Source organism: Crocodylus porosus, unplaced genomic scaffold (genome assembly GCF_001723895.1).
Source record: "Crocodylus porosus isolate Cpor-Errol unplaced genomic scaffold, CroPor_comp1, whole genome shotgun sequence".
Classification (NCBI taxonomy): Eukaryota; Metazoa; Chordata; order Crocodylia; family Crocodylidae; genus Crocodylus; species Crocodylus porosus.
Window position 1 is genome coordinate 61,622,179 of NW_017728950.1, and position 9,086 is coordinate 61,631,264.

Below are 9,086 nucleotides of genomic sequence, written 5' to 3' on the forward strand. Positions count from 1 at the left end.
TCCCCACTCTGGGAACCTTTTCAACCCACCTGGTCTGGAAGGTTCCCGTTCAAACAGTGGTGCAACTGGGTTCAGTCCCCAAAAATGTGTCCCCTGCCATGCACATGTGGCATGGCAAAGGACAGGATTGTTGAGATCAGGGATCAGGTCCCATTGCACATTATTTGAATATCTGACAATGGCCCTAAACTACCTACTTTGAAGGAATAAATAGACACGGCAGACTTGGCTTTGCCGAAATCAAGTGTGGATGCATTAAGTGTCAACTTCAGTTAAATTCTTCTCAAGTTATACTATTAGAAGTGCAGAATGGCCCCGTGTATCCTCTTCCCTGGGAGTTATCATTAAAAGGTATGCAGGCACCCACCTATCAGCTAGTCTCAACAGAAGTTTATATATTGGGTCTGGATTTAGGCCTCAGTTCTTTTTTGAAGGGCCAAAGCTTCCTAAAAAGCTACTGTGCTCCAGGAGGCTTATGCTCTACTAAAAGTGAAAAGCAGTGACAAATCCAATTCATTCCACTATGTCAAAGGGGGAAAAAAAAAAAAAATGTATAAATCAAAATGCTATAGCCTACTCCACCACATTAAGTGGTCAACTTGTAAACTGGGGCCAAGATTAGCATCTTACTCTCTCCACCATCACAGCAGCAAAAGATACCCGAGATACGATTCAGCTGCAGTTCAGCTACAATCTTTACTTCCTTTTAGTTTCCATTAATACTGTCCAATACTTAGGTAATAAGTATTTTAAAAGGGCAATTACCAAATGCTTGGATTCTGAATTGCTGAACTACAAGAAGAGAAAATTAATAGATCCAGAAGTCCCTGTGATAAGCAATTCAGCTGTTCATTTGAAGTTTGATATGTTTGAGTGCATTATTCCAGTATTATCAAAGCTGAAGGATAATGAATGGTTCACTTTGAAAAGTGAACCATTCAAGCTGCTTTGATTTGAAGAAACAAAAACAAACAAACAAAAAAAAGTCTGTTATAAGCAGCCTATTGTCTAGCACCCATGAAGCTTGCTTTGTAAATTAGAAAGCATTTTATTTGTTCTTAAATGGGATGTACAGCTCATTAGAGCTGTAGCTCTACTAAAATCAAAGAATCGTGTAACTTGCTTGAGCTGCATAGGTAGAGAATGTTGCTAGAGCACTCACGTTGCCCTTAAATGCTACACAATGCCTGTCTGAGTACTGAGATCATGGACAAATGTTAACATGTTCTGATGCAATTTAAAACAGGTTTGCTTACTGCTATAAATTATGTTGGGAACAAACCTACAGCTGTAGCATGGGAGCAGGCAATAGTACATTGGAATTTACCAGACTACCACAGGAGGGATAGCTAGCTGACTTCCCAAGTTAATTCCACTGGATTGAGTGAAGTCACCAACAACTCTTCTGTTTTTAGATTTAAGAGCCACAACTTGTATGGCTTCTCCATTTTATACCAATGACCAATTATTAACCAGCCATATTGGCCGATACTGATCCAATAGCCAATTTACAGGAATGCAGCCAGGCAGCTTGGAGAGCAGCATCCGGTCTGTAAATCTGTGGGGGAGTGAGTGGGGCAGGGGCTGCCCAGCCAGGGTATTGAAACCCAGGGCAGGGCAAGGGCTGTGTGCAACTCCAGGGGAGGCATGTGCCCCCCAGATTTGTATGACCACCCCACAGCAACCCCTCCCAGTGCCACCGCTGCCCACTTTGCCCCCAACCGCTCAGAGCCCAGCCCCACCACCAGGAAGAGGCTGGCCCAGCCCCTGGCCCTGCGCCTGCAGCCCAGCTACACCCCACACACAAATCCAGGGCGGGGTATATGCCTCCCATGCTTTCTCCAGCCATCCCCGCTCCTCACCCCCGAGACAAGCCACCTGTGGCTCTGCCCCACTCCAAGAGTCACACTCACTGCCCTAGCTGGGCACTGTCTGCCCACGTCCCACTTGCTCCCTCACCCTGGGGGCCAAGTCCCCTCCCCACGACTTACCAGCTGGAGGCTGCTCTCTATACTTCCAGGTTGCATTCCTGGTCATGTGCACGCTGCAACTGCACTCATGCACACAGCATTTAAATCGGTGACATTAAATTGGCTACACTAGCCAAAAGACATTGATTGCCAATCATGTTAATTTTTTTTTAAATTAGTGCCGATCTGATATACCACCAATATATCTGTGCACCTCTATTTAGTATATGTACAAATTTAAGTGAAGCTTTTTTTAAACAATAAAAAGAATACATTTATGTGAGCAGATTAAAACTCCATGCTGTACTCTAGATGACCCTTTTCTTACTGAAAGAAACCAGCTTACTTTGTAAAAGTAGATATTTGCCAACCCTACTCTAATCACATTTTAATTCAAAGCAAGTCTTTTACAGGCAGAGGAGTAGAGTAATAGCAAGCTTTTTCAGAGGGCAGGAAGGGAAGAGGGGGTTAAATCTGCAACACTGCCACCATTCAGATGCAGAAGAGAACTGTTTGCTATACCTGGGAAGCCTGGAAGGAAGGAAAACTTTACCCAACATAAGGACCAGAGTAGTACCAACCATCTCAGACTTCCTCATTCATAAGTTTAGTTCATCACAAGCTACGTTCACCGATTGTCTGAAGTCTCCTGCTCAAAAGCACCCCTTCAAAACACATCCTTTCCATTCCGAATCTCTCTTGCTTCAATGTTCTCATCTCTTTCCCCTCCCTCTACCCATTCTTTCCTAGACACAGCAAGAGCCTTGTTTACTTGTCCTCCTCAGGAAAGAGAGGAACAGAGGGTATAATAGGAACCTCAGTCCTGCTTTTGATCCTTGAGAAAAGCCTCCTCCTCCCCCCCCAGTCGCACACAAGATAGCCTTTACTAGAAGCAAAGGAGGAGCCCTCCCTGCTGACTTTCCAGGCCCCAAAGTTTTTCCTTACCATTAAAAGCCTTAACTCCAATAAGCACAACCAACACACTAGGCATCAAGCTCCAAACCAGGCACACTCTGGATTATCAACTGCAGAAATTACAAAATTTCAAACCCATTTTTTTTTTGGGGGGGGGGGTTGGGTAGAAACCATACACAGGTGGGAAATGGAGGCAAACACATTCTCAAAATCACCATGGCTCTACATCAAGTTTGAGCTGAGCTCAGCGCAAAAATTCCGAAGGCAGAAGGTTAATGGGATTTGTGCCTGTCCCCCACTTGCATGGTACGACTCAAGGGTGCAATAGAATCCCTCACCTACAGTCACCCCTCTGTTTCCATGGTAGGAAATGCAGTTGCTGCTCCTGGGGGTACTCTTTGGATACACTAGACTCAATGACCCCTGCCTATCTCCACAAGACTCACTGTAGCTGAACTACTCAGGGAAACACAGAGCTCAAATTTTACTCCAAACCCAAAGACCCAAACACATCCATCCACACTGCATTAATTTCAATTTAAGTGTCTCTACTACTTTTAGTCACTTTAAAATGTGTTAAGCAGTCTCATTGTCAGGACTTGTAAGAGGAGACCAAAATTTTTGAGACGCCAAAATTTTTGAGATTCTTTAGTTCCAGGCATGTACAACTTATCCCAATGACCTGTCTTCTTTCAGCATCTTGGGGAAGGTAGACAGCAGCAGTTGTCAGAGACCAGTCCTGCCTTCAAACAGGTATCGTCACCACCCAAGGAGGTCTCTATAGCACAGAAAAAGAGTGATGGCTTTAGCCTCTCAACCCATACTCATAACTCTCAGGGCGCAGACAGAAGTACAGCTCTAGGGTCCAACTGATGGTGCTTCCCAGAAAGCGCCATGTGTTAGACAGATCCTCCCAACCCAACAAATGTTATTAGCTATTGGGTCTGGGGGGGGGGGTAAATAATCAAGCCCCAATTTAGAGATAATCCAGGAAGAAAGGCTGAGACTGCAGCCTCTTCCTCTAGCCCTATCCCCTTTCTGGGCCCCCAGTGCTAATTTCAGGATGGGAGAGGAAGAAGGCAGGGGAGGGAAGACCATTCTGGGGCTTCCCCAGCCTGCACTGGAGTAAGAAGGGGGTGGACTGAAGTCTTGCTGCACACACTTCTGTCAGCTGGGCAACACCCAGAATGGAGCTCCCTCTGCTCTTTTCCCCCTCTCCCATTCCAAAAGCCCCACTGGAAGCAGGGCTGGGCTGCATCAGCTCAGACCTGCTCCTGACATGTACAGACAAGTTAATGCTCCATTTTGAATATAATGAGGGTTCAGACTATCGTGGGATCAGGCACTCTGCAGCCATGCACTTGTGTTAGGTTGCAGCTGTACACAGCATTTTCCAGGGCCAGATCAGGCAAAAATTGTCACTCCTGTCTGCACCCTTAGGGTGCATCCACATCTCTGTTGCAGCATCTTAAAGCAGTTTGAGACACTGCAGGAGGCAAGCCAAACTAAAAAATGTTCCTAGTGCTACATAATTGCAACATGGGAGCTAAGTTTGATACCAGAGAATCCCAGTATCAAAAGAAAATATGCTGGAGAAAAGTGGTGTGGGGTACGCTCCTAGAGCATGCCCAGACGCAAGTGGAGGCTGAGGCCTCCAAGGAAATGCTTTATCACCTGGCCAGAGGGTTTCCATGCCTGCTGTGTGCACCTGTTGCTCCAGCATGCTGCCTCAGCCTGCTTGAGGAAATAGAAGCAGGGCACAGATAGCAGCAGTGGCTTGGACCCAAGCTCTGTCCAAGGTTGCTCCAGAGCCTGCCGGGCACCCAGGGTCCGCTTTGGGCCCAGGCAGGCTGCCTTGCAGCCATGCACAGAAGCCAGATGTGCTTGTTCGCTGGAGGCAGTGGCACCCCATTCTCAGCTCCAAGCCAGCAACACAGTCAGGAGGACCCGGAGGCTGTGGCAGGGACCATGGGTAATCCTGGCAAACAGGGACTCGGGTTTTCTTCCCCTCACCACCCTCCCACGGGAACAAACCAACCAACCACATAAGTTTTCCCTTTTGAAGGGGAAACCATGGGTTGCCCTGTTTGCAGCCAGCCCACTGCAGGCTGGCAGAGTTCCAGCCTGCAAGAGCTACTTGTAAATGGGTGGAAAACTAAATGTCAGGAGCAGCCACAGAGCCCCCCCTGGCCCAATGGTGTGTGTGGGGACTGTGTGCAGGGGGGGTTCCCTCACGGCACACAGTTCCTGCTGCCGGCAGCAGCTGCACAGCCAGCAACAGGCCTTTGGGGTGTTTATGGCCTGCTCTAGGCAGTGCCAGAGTCCCAGGGGCTACATTTGGCACAGGGAACCAGGCAGGCCCACACCTTCAGGCAGGACTGGGCTGGGTCCATGTAGCCACTTGGTGCCCCCCACACTTCAAGTAGCAGCAGCATGCCATCGATCCAGGCCAGCTCCTGCTTCCATATGCCCACCACATGGAGGCAGGAGCTGGCCTGGCTCGATGGCATGCTGCTCTTACCTGCAGTGCTAGGAGCCCCCCATGTGGAGGCAGGAGCTGGCCTGTTCCTGCCTGAAAACACACACTAGTGAACCAGGCTAGCTGTGTCCTGCGTGTAGCCCCCAGGACTCATGCAGCACTGTGCACTGCTTGGGGGGGGGGGACGGACTCTGCTTGCAGCAGAGCATGAGCACCCCAGGGACCTGTGGCTGGCTGCTACTGCCAGCAATGGGAGTTGTGCACTGGGGGGCAGGAGAACATGCAAAACACACTTGCCCTTGCCACAAGCCCCACATACCCTTCCACACCTCCCAGCTGTCACATTGCAGCCTTTCCCTATGCTGACACTGGTACTGGGACTTGCAGCCCTGGCCTAGGTGGGGGGCTCCTGGTCCCAGCAACCATTTGGAGGATGTGATAGGTTGACAGCGGGGTGGGGGGGAGAGAAGGGAGGAAGGAAGGTGGGGAGAAGAGAGGAGAGGGGTATGAGGGAGCACTCTGGGTACAAGTGGCTGCCAGACCCAGGCTTGATGCTCCCCTGCCCCCCTAGAGAAGCCTGTGCAGGGGGAAGCTGGCTGGAAGGCTTATGCAGCACAGTCCCTGAGCCCCAGTCAAGGGGTTTCCAGAAACTGCATGGGGATTGCTGGGGCCTGGGCACAGGCGCAGGGAGCAGAACAGTAAGGGCTGGCACTGCTCAGATCCAAAGTAGCAGGTGAGATGGCCACAGCTGGACCCATGTCCTGGTGCTAGGAGGAGCAAGTGGGAGCAGGCAGGGGCTGTGGGAAAAGGAGTGAGGGGCATTGGTAGGCCTGTGGATGGCAAGTGAGGGGAAAGGGCATGTGCAGGGGTAGGGCATCTGTATAAAAATCAGTGCCAGAAAGCAGCTGTGGGTCCAGCTGAAGCTGTTCCCACATCCTGGTGAGTGAAGGGGCAGGGGGAGCTCTGACTTTTTTTTTTTTTTTATGATAAAACACCTAAAAGTAAACACTAAAGTATATAGATATTTAGAATGCATTTTATTATAATGACAAAAAGGCACTGGTAGGCTTCCAAACTTCTTTAAGAACTTGTAAATATATCAATAAAACACTGCCCAACTGATCTCTCTCTTTATAGTGTGTTGCATTTTAATTAAGGAAGAACATGGATTTTGGGTATTTTAATGAGAGAGAATTTGGAGGGTTTCTTTTTTTTTTTTTAACCAATAAAAATAAATAAATATCAGAATTTACAATTTTTAAATGTGGAACATCAGGATCCCTGCTGTTGAGCTAAGTAGCAGGACCCAAGCAGAGGAGCCTCCCCATGGCCAGCACCAGGAACCCAGCTGGAGGGCAGACAAGGTGGCTGACCTGACCATTTGGGCACAGGACATGCGTCAACAGTTAAAAACAGGCCACTGCAACGAGCACATCTTCTGAGCAACAGCTGCCCAGGTGCCAGAGCAGCAATACCAGAAGACAAGACAGCAGTCCTGCATGACAGCCAACTGTGTAGCCATGGCCCACTGACAGGTGGTCCAGAGTGCCCATATCACAGTCCAGGCAGCCGTGCAGTCCCCATTTGGGTCTGGCAGGTGTGCAGCCATGGGGTCAGAAGTCCAACTGGGCAGATACCATCACAGGCAGTGAATGCTGTTGCAGGTGGCAGCAGGTCATAGCCAGGCAGCAGCCCCTACTGCCAGACTGCTGCAGTCAGTAGAAGGTGCAGCAGCCACTCAAGGTTAGAGCTGCTTCAGCAGTCCAGCTGGCACAATGAGCTAAGGTCCCCAGATATCAACTGGCCTGGCCTCAGAAGCTTCTGAGGGCAAGTAGCCTTGACTGCTTGCCAGGGCAGCTTTTTATCCTGCTAGGGCCAACACGGGTGCTAGTCCCAGCCTCAAGCTCCCCCTTGTTGAAGATCCAGGAGGAGCTGGGCAGGGTCAGTTTGCCCCAGGTGGCACAATCTGCCCTAAACCAAAGTGCATATATAGGTACACGTGTCAAGAAAAGAGTCTCCAGTGCAGATGTGTGCTGCTGCTACTTGACCTGCTGCAAGTACACATGCTTGCATGTGTAGACATGCCCTTAAGAAGGCCAACAAGGACACCAAACCACACATGAAGCTACCAACCAAAGCTCAACCTCTGCATTTCAAGTCATTTCTCAGCTCTAAAATTACCACTACATGCTCCTGTTCTACTCACTACACTATTCTGATTATAACCTGACCCCATATTCTAGGTTGAGTTTTGGAAAACAGGCTCCTTCCCTGCCCCCTCCAAAAAAAAGGTCATAATTACAGATAGTCTTTGCACTGCTATTGCCCTTATTTAAAAATAATCTCACACGAAAAACTAAACAAAAAAAACCACAGTGACCAAAGTATTAAATGGACTCAAATAAATAAATGCTACAACAACAAACATTAAGTGAACCATAGATAAATTTTGCCTAAGGCCCACCATATTGTCTTCAACCTAAAATTCCAGGTCAAACACACAACTATTTTAATTTAAATGGAAACCGTCCATAGACTGGCTCTTAAGAGGTCAGATTTGAACTACAGTTCTGGATTCAAATTTGTTATGGCATGTGCAGCCAAAAAGCCCTGCTTTTAGGGGTTCATTATCCATACCTTGCTAATGTTTTGGGGAGTGTGAGGAGGGAGGAAGCGGGGGGGCTCTGTACTGACACCATGATTGTTTGCAGATGTCCGCCCAGATTTGACTTTGTTTAAAAAGAGGAGCAACCAAGGTACATTTAGCTAATCTTGTTCTGAAAGAATGAAATGTGGATGTGCCTTATTTAAAATATATACACATTTTAAATTTTAAGCCTCAGACATTTAGAGTAGCTGAGATGCAGTAAGTCTTTCAGCCAGTTAGTTACTGTATTTGTTAGAGTCTAAAGACAAGGTTCCCCACCATTTAACATGTTGGTTGGGGGGGTGGGAAAACCTCTGCTCCCCTGCCTGCCCCTCTCCATCCCTCACCCTTGTTCCATGCCATGCATGATACAGCCTGGGACACTGAGCGCAGCCCCAGCCTGGCCCTGTAGCAGCAGCAAGTACCCCACACAGTTGCTATGGGGACTGGGTTAGGGCCATGCTCTGTGCCCCAGGCAGGAAATCAAGCCTGCTAGCAAGGGTAATGGGGGGAGGGGAGAGAGCAGAGGCTAGAGGGTGGCAGGTAGGAGGACAGGAAGGGGGCAAACTGTTTGACCTGTCCAGACAACCTGACTCTCCACTGCAGCAGTGAGAGGAATAAAGTTAAATAAAGATGACCCTTCAATAATTCAATTATATACATGGAAAAATTCTAACAAAATGTATATATTTTTCCATGCACCGAATCTAGTTATTGTGGGGGGAGGGGAGGGTTGATTTAAAATCCAGGGTCATCTTAGATTCGAGTAAAATATGACAGTTGCCCCAGTTCAGTCTCCACCTATTCACAGAAACTATTTGGACCCTGTGATAACTGATCTTCAGGAAGCCCCCACGCGATCTTAGTGGCCACAATGTGTTCCTTTCTCCACAGCTTAAGTGACATGTATTGATGGTCTTGTCTGACAAGCAATATGGATTTTATGTTATTTTGTTGCAAGGCAAAGGCGAGTGTTCTTGATATAAAGAAAAAAACACCTTACCTCAAAGATCTGCAACAAACTCTCAATCCTTTACTTTTCTTCAGGCATTTTTTTAAATTAAAAAAAAAAAAA

The 9,086-nt window shown here is 48.0% G+C and overlaps 1 protein-coding gene across 1 annotated transcript in view; it reads right to left on the minus strand.

Annotated features, from left to right (window-relative positions):
* KANK1 (KN motif and ankyrin repeat domains 1) overlaps nucleotides 1–9,070 on the minus strand; it is a 124,907-nt gene extending 115,837 nt beyond the window's left edge. Inside the window, exon 1 of the mRNA XM_019555043.1 lies at nucleotides 9,015–9,070. The gene's annotated coding sequence lies outside the window, so the exon portion shown is untranslated. The remainder of the gene's footprint in view (nucleotides 1–9,014) is intronic.
* Nucleotides 9,071–9,086: the final 16 nt, after the last annotated feature.